This window comes from Lithobates pipiens, unplaced genomic scaffold (genome assembly GCF_037356315.1).
Source record: "Lithobates pipiens isolate NorthernLeopardFrog02 unplaced genomic scaffold, aLitPip1_a1.2 Scaffold_25, whole genome shotgun sequence".
Classification (NCBI taxonomy): domain Eukaryota; kingdom Metazoa; phylum Chordata; class Amphibia; order Anura; family Ranidae; genus Lithobates; species Lithobates pipiens.
The window spans coordinates 107,884,376-107,899,113 of NW_027507787.1; the positions used below are offsets into that span (position 1 = coordinate 107,884,376).

The 14,738-nt window shown below is 48.7% G+C and overlaps 6 pseudogenes; all 6 read left to right on the forward strand.

Annotated features, from left to right (window-relative positions):
* The first annotated feature begins 219 nt into the window (after positions 1-219).
* Positions 220-338, forward strand: LOC143931092 (5S ribosomal RNA; annotated as a pseudogene).
* Positions 339-439: 101 nt separating this feature from the next.
* On the forward strand, positions 440-558 carry LOC143932290 (5S ribosomal RNA; annotated as a pseudogene).
* Positions 559-2,520: 1,962 nt separating this feature from the next.
* On the forward strand, positions 2,521-2,639 carry LOC143931504 (5S ribosomal RNA; annotated as a pseudogene).
* Positions 2,640-7,023: 4,384 nt separating this feature from the next.
* On the forward strand, positions 7,024-7,142 carry LOC143931843 (5S ribosomal RNA; annotated as a pseudogene).
* Positions 7,143-7,204: 62 nt separating this feature from the next.
* Positions 7,205-7,324, forward strand: LOC143931892 (5S ribosomal RNA; annotated as a pseudogene).
* A 98-nt stretch (positions 7,325-7,422) lies between these two features.
* On the forward strand, positions 7,423-7,541 carry LOC143931785 (5S ribosomal RNA; annotated as a pseudogene).
* The last annotated feature ends 7,197 nt before the right edge of the window (positions 7,542-14,738 follow it).

The following is a 14,738-nucleotide window of genomic DNA, read 5'->3' on the forward strand; positions in this document are numbered from 1 at the left end:
CGCTTACAGCAGCATCACCCTGAAAGAGCCCTATCTCTTCTCTTCTCTGAGGCTAAGAAGGGTTGGGCCTAGTTAGTACCTGGATGGGAGATGGCATTGGAATACTAGGTGCCGTATTCTTCTTTTTATGTTGTTGACATTGACCTGTTTTTTTTCGCTTGTATCTCAAGGTGACTATCTTGGCATTTGTCAAGAGGGTTGAGAATGCCCAAAGAGATTGCCTATGGGCACATAACCCTGAAAGCACCCGATCTCCTCTGATCTCAGAAGCTAAACAGGGTTGGGCCTTGCTAGTACCTGGATTGGAGACCACCTGGGAATACTAGGTGCTGTAGGCTTCTTTTTATGTTGTTGGCCTTGACCTGTTTTTTTTTTCACTTGTTTCCCAAGGTGACCATCTTGGCGTTTGTCAAGAGGGTTGAGAGTGCCCGAAGAGATCACCTACGGCCCCATCACCCTGAAAGCGCCCAATCTCGTCTGATCTTGAATGCTAAACAGTGTCGGGCCTGGTTAGTACCTGGATGGGAGACCGCCTGGGAATACCAGGTGCCATAGGCTTCTTTTTTATTTATTTAGTAGTATGCGACATACAATGCAAAGGCAACTTCACAGAATGTGTGATACAAATAGTTACAAACAAACGATAATATTGCATGGATATCAGAGCCAATGGTAAGAAATTCGAGGAGAATAGCACGTGTACAGCTTTGCGGTCATATGAAGATGAGATTAAAGCTCCATCTCGTTGGGATCCTCTACCACTTAAAATATTATTGACACTAGCCCTGCTACCCTCGAAGAGTTTAGATATCCATAGATAGGGGAAGAGTATTGTGTAGTAGTCAAATGGGGTCGGAACATACCATTTTCTTTTCCCTTTTTTGAGTTAAGAAGGGAAATAGTAGAACTGAAAGGAGGGAGAAGGGGAAAGAGAAGATTGGGGAAGGAAATGGCAGAAAAGGAAAATAAGGGGTAAGGGGGTGTCGTGGGTAGAGTGGATAGGGTGGGGTGGGGTCCCCTCCCAGGGAGCAAGAGACGCCCTCGGCTCACCAGCTCATCAGCTGTCCAACGTTTGGAATAGCGATCTTGTGGATGAGTTTCAGGACAGGCTGCCAGAATGTTTGTAATTTAGGGCATTCCCAAAAAATTTGGAGAATGGTGCCAGCCTGTTGCCCACAGCGACAGCAGCGGTCAGATTGACCGGGAATATTTTGGCCAACACCACCGGTGTACGATACCAGCGTGTGATCAGCTTATATGAGATCTCCTGATATTTACTGCAGAGTGACGACTTATGGGCGAAAAAGAGTATTCTGTCCTTCTGTGGTTTGGAGAATGTAGTTTGTAAGTCCCTTTTCCATTTAGCTAGGAAGGGTGGATCCGTGGAGGATTGTGCGTCTGTCAGGATTTGGTAGGACCTAGAGAGGGAACCACGAATTGGGCCATCATCCAGGCAAAGTTCCTCGAAGGGGTGGAATTGTCTAGAGAAGAACGAATGGTTAGGTAGTGATCTGAGGAAATGGATTAGCTGTCTAGCTCTCCAGCTATCCATTGCAACAGGTACTTGCTCTAGCAGTATGGTCCCCATGGGAATCAAGCCCGTGGGTCCAAGAAATAGGGCTGCTCTCAGAAGCCCTTTCGGGGCTTGCCTGGTAAAGGCCTGGTCAGACAGGCCCGGAGGGAATCTAGGATGTCCAATAATTGGGGTCATAGGAGAAGGGAAGTTAGTTAGGTGGGAAAGGTGAAAATACTATCCATCTCGGCGAGCGAGAGGCCAATTAACGGGTGAGTAGTCACACAGGGCTCCAATGGCCTCCCCGCCCAAGGCAGACCAGCCAGTGGAACCCACGCCATCTCCTGCTCTAGCTTGACCCATAGCTTCAGTTCCCCACGCCGGTGTCTTATCACATATGGTCCCCCATCGCATATTGTCCGCTGTGTACTGCGCATGCGCAGTACACAGCAACACAGATTCTGAAAATTGCCGAGCATGAACGGCGCCTGCGCACTGAGTCCAGGTTCTATCCCCACTATCCAAGTGGACACAGAGTAAGAATATAAAAGAGCCGAGCGCAGCGAGGCCGAACCCAAAGCGCGGCGAGCGAACCTCGCCTACGAGGGGCCCTCTAATATTCACAACCCTATGTCCGCTTGGATGGTGGGGCTACCACCTCCACTCACCGTGCAGGCGCCGTTCAGCTTCGGAGATTTTCCGAAGCTTCGTCGTCTCCGTACTGCGCATGCGCAGTACGGCGCAGACACTATATCATGGCCGGACAGCAGAACACCGGCACCAGTCAACCACCGGTGTCATGTGCGTTGCTGTGTAATATAGAGCAGGGTCCGGGAAGCCAATACCTCCCCTCAATTTCGGTCGCAATAGCATTGCCCTACCAATACGCATATGTTTTCTTCTTGGCTTCTTTTTATGTTGTTGGCTTTGACCTGTTTTTTTTAGCTTGTTTCCCAAGGTGACCATCTTGGCCTTTGTCAAGAGGCTTCAGAGTGCCCAAAGAGAGTGCCTACGGCCAAATCACCCTGAAAGAGCCCAATCTCATCTGATCTCAGAGGCTAAGCAGCGATGGGCCTGGTTAGTACCTGGATGGGAGACAGCTTGGGAATACCAGGTGCCATAGGCTTCTCATTGTGTTGTCGGCGTTGACCTGTTTTTTCCCCCTTGTTTCCCAAGGTGACCATCTTGGCATGTGTCAAGAGGGTTGAGAGTGCACAAAGAAATTGCCTAGGAGCACAACACCCTGAAAGCGCCCAATCTCGTTTGGTCTCAGAGGCAAAGCAGGGTTGGGCCTGGTTTGTACCTGGATGGGAGACCGCCTGGGTTTTCCAGATGCCACAGGCTTATTTTTATGTTGTTGGTGTTGACCTGTTTTTTTCGCTTGTTTCCCAAAGTGATCATCTTGGCATTTGTCAAGAGGGTTGAGAGTGCCTAAAGAGATCGCTTACAGCCGCATCACCCTGAAAGCACCCTATCTCTTCTGATCTCAGAGGCTAAGAAGGGTTGGGCCTAGTTAGTACTTGAATGGGAGACGGCCTTGGAATACCAGGTGCCGTATTCTTCTTTTTATGTTGTTGGTGTTGACCTGTTTTTTTTCGCTTGTTTCCCAGGGTGACTATCTTGGCATTTTTCAAGAGGGATGAGAGTGCCCAAAGAGATTGCCTATGGGCACATCACCCTGAAAGCGCCTAATCTCCGCTGATCTCAGAGGCTAGAAAGGGTCGCGGCTTGTTAATACCTGGATGGGAGACCGCCTGGAAATACTAGGTGCGGTAGGCTTCTTTTTATGTTGTTGGCGTTGACTTGTTTTTTTTGTTTGTTTCCCAAGGTGACCATCTTGGCGTTTGTCAAGAGGGTTGAGCATGCCTGAAAAAATCTACTATGGCTGCATCAGCCTGAAAGAGCCAAATCTCATTTGATCTCAGAGGCTAAGGCTGCGTACACACGGGCGGACTGTTCGTCCAACTTTGTCCGCTGAACAGTGTTTCAGCGGACAGTCCGCTCGTGTGTGGGCTTCAGCGGACAGTTTCAGCGGACAGTCTAACGAACAAAGTTTTTCGGAATTTCCGTAAGACTGTCCGCTGAAACTTGGTTTGAGCGGACAGTCCGCTCATGTGTAGGCTTGTTCGTCAAACTAAGTTCCGCGCATGCTCAAAAAGGATTTACACGCCGAAGGTTGCATTGCAGTGTATAGGACTTCGAATCTCTCGTCCCGTCGTACGTGCCGTTCACGTCATCGCGCAAGTTTTCAGCGGACTGTTCGTTTGTCGTGTGTGGTCCAGTCCGCTCATGCAAATTTTGAATAGACTGTTTGTCAAACTGTTTGACGAACCTAGTTGGGCGAACAGTCCGCCCGTGTGTACGCGGCCTAAGCAGGGTTGGGACCTGGTTAGTACCTGGATGGGAGACCGCCTGGGATTTCTCGATGCCATAGGCTTTTTTTTTAAGTTGTTGGCATTGACTTATGTTTTTTTTTTTGTTTTATTCATTTATTAAGTATAAGTAGAACAACATAAATATAACAGTCAACCATACAGCATGACCCAGGGTCACAATTACATGGTAACAAAAAATAGGCTGCCAAATAACTCTGGGTTCTCAGAGGGGAGTCCTAGAGTTTCATGCAGAAAAGAGAGAAACCCCACCTCCGATATGTAGTACAGTATAACTAATGCAGCTCCGTTCGGACAAATGTAATCATGGAGAACAACTGGGACCACAGCGAGCCAGCTTATCATGACCTATGTGAACCAGAGTAAAATATGAGCCGGTCGTGTCCAGAACCCTGGGGTTCTTCTGGGTCCCAAAGGCTAGTAAGGAGACAAGGTATAGTGAAAAGGGAGGACGGGGGAAGAAGAGAGTGCAAAGACAGAAAGAGAGGAGAGGGGGGGGGATGGCGGCGGGGAAAAAAAGAAAAATAAAGACAAAAAGGGAGAGGGGGGAATGCCACCCAGGGCAGACTTGGCCTACGTAGGTAAACGTTAGATGTTCAGTCGTTTTCTGGGACAGGGGCGCTGCTCACCTCCCGAATGTAGTCTCAAGTACCAGTAAAATACCTCCAGGGCCTCCATGTAACACTAAATGCCTCTTCAGTGTTGTGAAGGGTGGGGGTCAATTCTTCCATCCGGAGAATATGATTGACTTTGGAATACCACAGCACCTTGGATGGGGGCTGAGGCTGCCTCCACAGTGTGGGAATGCAGGCCCGTGCGGCGTTCAGGAGTTGCATCGTGAGGGTTTTTTTGTATTTTCGAACAGGCTGTTTGGTCAAGTGTAGAAGGCACGCTGCTGGGTTGTTTGCGATATCTACATTTCTGAGAGTTTTTATCGTCCCGGTCACCTCCACCCAAAAGTTCCTCAAGGCCGGGCATGCCCATAAAATGTGTCCCATGGTCCCCGTATCTGAATTGCACCTCCAACAAACATCCGGAATCGATGTATTCATTTTATTCAGAAGGTATGGGACTCTATACCAGCGTGAGACTATCTTGTATCCTGATTCTTGATATTGGTTTGCGATGGAAGCTTTATGTACTAATGTCAGGATCTTCCCTATCTGTTGTGGGGTAAATGTGATGCCAAAGTCCCTCTCCCATTTGTGGATAAATGGTGGGGTCGACTCCTCCTCCTGACTACTTAATAGGTTGTAGAGGAGGGAGAGGGTGTGTCGCACAGGTTCCTTTTTGTGACAGATGGATTCATAGGGCGTCAGGTCTCTAGGAGTGTAGGGGGCCCTTTGTATGGCCAAAAGAAAGTGACGAAGTTGATAAGCACTAAACAAGTCAAGCGGAGGGTCAGAAAGCTCGGCGACAGTTTGCGTGGTCGGGAGCCCTCCCGAGGGCCACACGTCTCCCAGACGCTGTTTCCCCACCACTGTCAACTGTCATAGTTTCTTGTTGGTAAATCCCGGTGGGAAGTCTGGATTACCTATAACCGGAGTCATTGGTGATGGCAGGGGAGAAATGTGTGTGCAGAGGAACAACCTCCGCACAACAGCCAACGTAGCTCCCACTACGGGGTGATCTCTGAGGTCTTTTGGTAGGGTGGACAGGAGCCACGGGGAGGTCAATAGGGGAATGGATCCATCCTCAATCTCCATCTCCACCCACTGCTTGTGTGGGCCATTACAATGCCAATCAACGACTCTCGCTAGCAGAGTCGCTCTGTTGTATTTTCTCAGATCTGGGAGACCCAGACCCCCCTTGTCCTTTGGTCTGGCAAGCAATTGCAAAAGGGCTCTGGGCGGTTTGCGCACCCAAATAAAGTCCCGGAGCAGCACCTGCAGTTGTCTGAAAAAAATTGGGGGTAACCGGATCGGTAATGTCTGGAACAAGTATAAGATCCGCGGGAGGGCCGTCATTTTGAATGCATTACAGCGCCCGAACCAGGTCAGTGTTAAAGCATGCCAGTTTCCCAAATCAGATTTCAGTCTATTCAGGAGAGGGACAAAATTAAGCGGGTACAATTGTGCCAAATCCGCTGCGATGTCAACGCCCAGGTAACGTATAGATTTTTCAGCTCAGTAGAATGGGAAAGCGGAGCGTAGCCTCTTGGCCTCACCATCCGGGACCGATATATTCAATACAGCCGACGGTGCAATTGATTTTATAGTTTGATAGGCTGCCGTATCGCCGGAGAGCCGCGAGTATATTGGGAAGCGAAATGTGTGGATTGGAGACGAAAAAAATTAGATCGTCAGCGTACGCCGCAATTTTGTGGTGTGCCCAGGGTTTGGATATACCAGTAATATTCGGGTCATTCCGAACGTGACACATAAGTGGTTCCAGTGTCAGAATAAAAATTAGGGGAGACAGAGGGCACCCCTGTCTCGTCCCATTAGTGATGGGGAAAGAGTCCGAGCACTCTGAAAGCACCCAATCTCGTCTGATCTTGGAGGCTAAGAAGAGTCAGGCCTGGTTAGTACCTGGATGGGAGACCACCTGGGAATACCAGTTATTGTAGGCTTCTTTTTATGTTGTTGGCGTTGATTCGTTTTGTTTTTTTTTCGCTTGTTTCCCAAGGTGACCATCTTGGCATTTGTCAAGAGGGTTGAGAGTGCCCAAAGAGTTAGCTTACAGCAGCATCACCCTGAAAGAGCCCTATCTCTTCTCATCTCTGAGGATAAAAAGGGTTGGGCCTAGTTAGTCCCTGGATGGGAGATGGCTTTGGAATACCAGGTGCCGTAGTCTTCTTTTTATGTTGTTGACATTGACCTGTTTTTTTTCCGCTTGTTTCCCAAGGTGACTATCTTGGCATTTGTCAAGAGGGTTGAGAGTGTCCAAAGAGATTGCCTATGGGCACATAAGCCTGAAAGCGCCCGATCTCCTCTGATCTCAGAGGCTAAACAGGGTCGGGCCTTGCTAGTACCTGGATTGGAGACCACCTGGGAATACTAGGTGCTGAAGGCTTCTTTTTATGTTGTTGGCGTTGACTTGTTTTTTTTTTTTGTTTGTTTACCAAGGTGACCATCTTGGTGTTTGTCAAGAGGGTTGAGAGTGCCTGAAGAGCTCGCCTATGGCCACATAACCCTGAAAGCACCAGATCTCGTCTGATCTCAGAGACTAAACAGGGTCGGGCCTTGTTAATACCTGGATGGGAGACCAGTTGGGAATACTAGGTGCTGTAGACTTCTTCTCATGTTGTTGGCGTTGACTTGATTTTTTTTTTTGTTTCCCAGTGCCTGAAGAAATCTCCTACGGCCACACCACCCTGAAAGAGCCCAATCTCATCTGATCTCAGAGGCTAAGCTGGGTTGGGACCAGTTTAGTACCTGGATGGGAGACCGCCTGGGATTTCCAGATGCCGTAGGCTTCTTTTTATGTTGTTGCCGTTGACCTATTTTTTTCCGCTTGTTTCCAAGCTGACCATCTTGGTGTTTGTCAAGAGAGTTGAGAGTGCCTGAAGATATTGGCTACGGCCACATCACCCTGAATCTGTTCCATCTCATCTGATCTTGGAGGCTAAGCAGGGTCGGGCCTGGTTAATGCCTGGATGGGAGACCGCCTGGGAATACCAGGTGTCGTAGGCTTCTTTTTTTTTCAAATATAATTTTTTCTCCAAATAGGGGAAGACGGTCCCCCGAGTACATAATGCAACAGAGAAATACAGAGCAAAAAGCAGCTGAACAATACCTGATACAGGTATATTTGCAACTGTGAGTCTGCCTTCCATCAATCACAATGATTCGAGGCACGGATAAAGTACTGTACCAAGATGCAGGGTCACACAAACCCCAGGTCCCTCCGGCATAATCCATCCAGAGGAGGGGGGTGGGGCCGTCATTCCCAATTTTCCACTCTTTCCAAAAGAGAGAGGGGGTGGAGGGGGTGAGAGATAGGGGAGTAAGGCAGAAAAGAGAACGGTTGAAAGATCAGAAAAGGAGAAGAGGGGACGAGACACGATGGCAGCCACTGTCCAAGGGGCCAGTCAAGGAAAGCTCAGAGCACTAAGGCGATAGCAGGCGACATCCTTCCAGCGAGAATATAAAGGTATTCCAGATGTCCCAGGTTTGTTTAAAAAATTCTTGTTTACCTTGTGATGTGAGGATCAAGTCCTCCATTTTTTTTAATGTCCTCTATTTTCCTAAGCCAGTGAGTAATGAAAGGGGGGAACATTTTTTCCAATAGAGAGGGATGCAGGATTTCGCCGCATTTATCACATGCCGTAAAATTGATTTTTTTCTACTTCTTAATGGGAATCTGTGAATGGTGCAAGAGAAAGAATGCAGCCTCTTCCTGGATGGAGAAGTCTGTGAATTTTTGTGTTATGCATCAGATCTCTGTCCAGAAGTCCACCAAGCTGGGGCAGGACCAAAAAATGTGCAGCAACATGCCCTCTTCTTCTCCACACCTCCAGCATATGTTCGAGGAAGAGGGGAAACATTTCTGCAGCTTTGATGGTGTCAAATACCACCTGGTGAGAAGTTTAAAATTCGTCTCCTGTATCTTCGTGCACAGCGACATTTTGAGAGCCAAAGTGATAATGCGTTGTCTCTGTGCTGGGGAAAATGAGCAATTAAGGTCCTTTTCCCAGTTGGACAGACAGGTTAAGTGTGGGTAATCTGTTTGAGAGAGAATGTGGGCCAAAGGGCCTTCGCTCCTGCATAGAGTCTCAAACTCCGTCTGAGGGCGGGCAAACGTTTGAGGATTGGGGATGGAATGGAGAAAATGATGTCTTTGCGCCGCTCTCCAAAAAGGCAGTTGTAAAAGCCCTGTCGGATCTGTTAGGGTTGAGAAAGAAGGCCATTTTCCATCAATGACGAATTTAGATGCATTGTCTAGGTTGGAATTTCTAAGTGGGTCCCCAGTTCAAAGGTTGGATGGTCACATATAGGGAATAGGGGGGAAGTCAAAGACGTGAGTGTGTTTTGGGTAGCGATCAGGTGACTGACTTTCAACTAAGCCCCTATAGTGGGATGTGACATAAATTCTGTGGGTAAATACTTATAGCACCACATGGCGCTTCTTTTTTTTTAACAGCACAAGTTTATTGAACAACTCAGTTATAACAAGATATTACAGTAGGTACAAACATTAGCCTCTTCATAGGTGATGGACAGTAATACATCTTACATTAAGGAAAATTCCTGACAATGATAGTATAGACTCCAATATAGCTCACTCCACACACGTATGCAGATTTTCCACCCACCTATCCCATATTTTGTGGTATTTGGCTGGACACCCACGATTTCTATACACCAGTTTAATCAAGGGTAGCTTACTATTAATGCCCATTACCCATTCCTGCATAGTAGGCATGGTTGGACGCATCCAGTATTTAGCCACAAGCTTTCGTGCGGTAAACAGCGTAGAGTGCAAAAATGTAGCCAAGTATTGATCAACAGAGGTATCAGGAAATATACTAAGTAGGCAAATCTTAGGGTCAAGTTGAAGGGGTGAACCCATGTGGTCATGTAGAAACCTGACAATCTGCCCCCAATACTCCTGGACCAATGGGCATTGCCAGAGAAGATGGTAGAAAGTACCAGTCATACAAGAGCAACGGGGACACTTCGGGTTATAGTCAGGATGATACTTAGCTATCCGGATAGGGGTGAGATAGGACCTGTGTATCACATAGTACTGCGTTAGTCGGTCAGGTAGGCTAAGCGAAGCCTGTTGAACGTTCTCAAGGGCATCCTCCCATTCCTCCCCATCAAAGGGACCTATGTCCTCTTCCCATCTCAACCTGGCCCGTTCAGTGGTTTGCGCCACCAAGCGGGCCCGGAGTAGGCCGTATAGAGTCGAGATCAATTTAGCCGGTTCGTCTCCCATAATTACATCTGTCAAAGCCAGCGACTGTACATTCGGGAAGTCCTGAGCAAATTGCGCACGAAGCGCGTGTCGCAATTACAAGTAGCGAAAGTGCATATGAGGGGGTATTTTAAATTCCACTTGTAGGGAGGGAAAATCCCTTACGCCCATAGGAGTCACCACCTGATACAGAAAAAGTATCCCTCTAGAAGCCCACAAGTCTACATCTGGTAAGCCAGGCATCTCACGAAGCAGGGGGTTGCGCCATAGCGTTGTATGTGAGTGGTAATAGTCAGTAATCTAAGGGCTAGTTTCCAAATACTCCAGTGGTGTGGCAGGATCCGGGACCGGGCATCCCTAACCCCACCACCCCGAAAAATTATCTGAAGGGGAGTATCAACAAGGGATTCAGCCCTCCCGCCCACCAAGGCCTGATATCTGTGACTATCCGCTCTATGGAGGTGATAAAAATGGGAAATCTGGGCTGCTATGTAGTATGTGTGGAAATCAGGGAGAGCCAGTCCCCCCATAGAGGTCGGGTTTTTAAGTGTGTTCCATGCCAACTTATGTCTAGATGGGCCCCAGATAAAGGTGTTTAAGACACCGTCAAATGTTTTAAAGAACGCCACGGGGACCATGACAGGGGAATGCCAAAGTACATAAAGGAGTTTCGGCAGGAGGATCATTTTAGTAATATTAATCCGTCCCATAACCCCAATAGGGAGACGGGACCATGCCTTAGTCTTCTCCCGCACATACAGAAGCAGTGGTTTAAGATTAAGGTGAATATACTCCCCAGGTTCCCTCGTAACCTGCACTCCCAAATACTGAATGGAGGATACCCTGGAGAGCGGGAGAGAAGCTGCATCCCGGTCCGGGGAGAACAAGTCAATGGGTAGAACCTGCGACTTGGTCCAATTAATATGCAGACCGGAATGACCACCAAACTCCTCTATGACCCCCAGGGCAGCCTCCAACGACCGACTCGAGTCCTCTAAATACAACGGGCAACGGGGACACTTCGGGTTATAGTCAGGATGATACTTAGCTATCCGGATAGGGGTGAGATAGGACCTGTGTATCACATAGTACTGCGTTAGTCGGTCAGGTAGGCTAAGCGAAGCCTGTTGAACGTTCTCAAGGGCATCCTCCCATTCCTCCCCATCAAAGGGACCTATGTCCTCTTCCCATCTCAACCTGGCCCGTTCAGTGGTTTGCGCCACCAAGCGGGCCCGGAGTAGGCCGTATAGAGTCGAGATCAATTTAGCCGGTTCGTCTCCCATAATTACATCTGTCAAAGCCAGCGACTGTACATTCGGGAAGTCCTGAGCAAATTGCGCACGAAGCGCGTGTCGCAATTACAAGTAGCGAAAGTGCATATGAGGGGGTATTTTAAATTCCACTTGTAGGGAGGGAAAATCCCTTACGCCCATAGGAGTCACCACCTGATACAGAAAAAGTATCCCTCTAGAAGCCCACAAGTCTACATCTGGTAAGCCAGGCATCTCACGAAGCAGGGGGTTGCGCCATAGCGTTGTATGTGAGTGGTAATAGTCAGTAATCTAAGGGCTAGTTTCCAAATACTCCAGTGGTGTGGCAGGATCCGGGACCGGGCATCCCTAACCCCACCACCCCGAAAAATTATCTGAAGGGGAGTATCAACAAGGGATTCAGCCCTCCCGCCCACCAAGGCCTGATATCTGTGACTATCCGCTCTATGGAGGTGATAAAAATGGGAAATCTGGGCTGCTATGTAGTATGTGTGGAAATCAGGGAGAGCCAGTCCCCCCATAGAGGTCGGGTTTTTAAGTGTGTTCCATGCCAACTTATGTCTAGATGGGCCCCAGATAAAGGTGTTTAAGACACCGTCAAATGTTTTAAAGAACGCCACGGGGACCATGACAGGGGAATGCCAAAGTACATAAAGGAGTTTCGGCAGGAGGATCATTTTAGTAATATTAATCCGTCCCATAACCCCAATAGGGAGACGGGACCATGCCTTAGTCTTCTCCCGCACATACAGAAGCAGTGGTTTAAGATTAAGGTGAATATACTCCCCAGGTTCCCTCGTAACCTGCACTCCCAAATACTGAATGGAGGATACCCTGGAGAGCGGGAGAGAAGCTGCATCCCGGTCCGGGGAGAACAAGTCAATGGGTAGAACCTGCGACTTGGTCCAATTAATATGCAGACCGGAATGACCACCAAACTCCTCTATGACCCCCAGGGCAGCCTCCAACGACCGACTCGAGTCCTCTAAATACAGTAAAGTATCATCCGCATACATACTTACCGATTCCACCAGAGAACCGCGTCGGAGGCCTACTACAGCCGGGTGTGCCCGAAGTGCAGCAGCCAACGGTTATGCCGCCAAAGCATATAACATAGGAGACAACCCTGACGTGTGCCACGGCCCAGCTGAAAGGGGTCCGACACCCATCTGTTAACCGCTACTCTAGCCATTGGGCGATAGTATAGGAGAGTAATCCATTTAGCAAAATTGGGGCCAAACCCAAATTTACCCAAGCATTCCCAAAGATAATTCCACTCAATGGAATCAAACGCCTTAGCGGCATCCAGTGACACGACCACCCTCGAGCCTACTTTGTCATGCTCAGCCTGGATATTCATATATAACCGGCAGATATTAATGGCCGTGTTTTTCCCGGGCATAATCCGGGTGAACAAGTGATAGGATGACTCCACTCAGACGGTGGCAAGTACTTTAGCCAAAATTTTAATATCTGCTTGGAGCAGCGAGATGGGGCGATAGGAATCCGGGCAGTGGGGATCCTTTCCTGGCTTGGGTATCACTATAATAACTGCCTGCCGTAGAGTATCAGGTAGGGACCCGGAGTCAAATATGTGTGTATATAATCTCAACAATTCTGGCACTAGTGTCTCAGAGTAGTGGGCATAGAAATCCAGGGGAATACCATCCAGTCCAGGGGCCTTAGCCGTTGCAAGGGATGCCACCGCTAGCCTAATCTCATCTGCCGATATCGGGGCCTCAAGAGACTCAACCTGAGCCTCAGACAGGTGGGGAAGAGAGATATCTCGGAGGTATGCCCCAGTCTCAGTCCTCGGCCTATGTACCTGCGACTCATAAAGGGCAGCATAGTAAGCACGAAACATGGTGGCCACTGTTGGCGGATCAGTCACCTCCTCACCCCCATTGTCAGTCAACGAAACCACCACCGGGGGCTTGGAGTCCCGATGCGCCAAGTAGGCCAGCAACTTTTCCGCCCTCTCTCCTTGTTCAAACACCCGTTGCTTAACAAAAAACAACTTTTGCTTAGCCTGTTCAATGTGCAGGTGATCTACTAGCCTTGTGTGGTGTCGTAATACCTGGGCCTTAGCAGGTGTGGGGTCAGTAGTGAAGTCAGTGGTCACCGAGGCTAGCTCCCGTAGGGCATTAGATAGCAAAGTCTTGGAGGTACGCTTCAACCGGTTAATCCGGTGTGTTAAAGGGGAGCGTACGTGCAGTTTAAAAGCCTCCCAGGTACAGTCAACCGGAGCCGTCCCCTGATTAGTAGTAAAGAAAAAACCCCATTCGTCCCCTAAGTCTTCGCTGTCACTCAAGGCGGTTAACCAGAAGGGGTGAAGCCGCCATGGTTTCGGTCCAGTAGGTCGGGTCAAGGAAAAAGTTGCCCAGCAAGGAGCGTGGTCTGACAATGATCTAGCATAATAGCCCGTGTCTACTAGCCTGGGTAACAACTGGGCGGACACAGCAATATAATCTATACGTGACATGGTGGAGTGAGTTGCAGAGAAACAGGAGTAAACACGTTTAGCCTGATATTTAAATTGCCACAGATCTGTAAGAGAGAATTCCTGAAACGTGCGACCTAGGCCAGTATCTCCCGGTAAATGATCCCCTCGAGTAGAGCTCATTCTATCCACCCCCGGATTCAAAACCATATTAAAATCACCCAGCCAAATTGCTGGGACATTAGGGTGTTGAGCCATAAAAGATAATCCCTCTGTAATTAGTCTATGATCATAAGGCGGGGGTACATAATAGGCGAGAATAATGTACTGTTCTCCGTGCAATAAGCAGTGTATAAATATATATCTGCCCTGCAGGTCTGTCTGCAAAGAAACCAAGGAAAACTGTGCCGTTTTAGATATCAATACAGACACCCCGCGAGAATAGGACGTATGGGTGGGCCCATCCAATCCACGGGCGACGCAAAGCTATTTGCAATCTCCCAGTTATATGCGTCTCCACCAGGACTGTGATATCCGCTCTATAAGTTTTGAGACACCCAAACACTGCCGCCCTCTTAATTCCACGTCAGCAACTTCAGGGTACCCATGGCGTGGTCTCAGCCAATATCACAAGGAGGAAAATAGTATCCAAACCACCCCTCAAAGCAGTATCCATTCCCATATTCATCAGAGTATACATGAAAAAGAGACATTTGTCTGTTCCATAACCAAATAAAGCTTGTGCTATAAACTAAGCATAAAACATAACATACTATAACATAATAACTACAACCCATCCCCACCCTCCCTGCTCTCAGCCACCCCAACTTGGCTGGAGCTCTCTTCCCAAAACAAACCATTGAACACTAGGCAATGTCAATAACAATAAGCCACTGGACCCAGTGACAAGACCAAGTCTTCTCCCGTCATAACCCGGCTTGTAGGCCGGAGCCGGACCATGCGTCCATTTCCCACCCCACTCCCATTGGTGCAGTGCCCAGTTCAGCAGCGGGACATAACAGTCCAGTAAAGGGCATGTATCAGGAGAAAGTCAAAGTTCTGCAGTCCCATGCAGCAAGCCCAGATGACCCGCGTCCCCCCCACCCCCCCAGGGAAAGGGCCCAATAGAGCCCGCCAAGTGGGTCCCCCAAACTAAGAGGGAGGGGGAAGGGGTATTGTGTAACGAACCAGGGGGATGTCCGCAGAGCGTGGCCATAGGCAGCAGTACATGTTCAGTCAACAAGAGCAACGGCCATCCA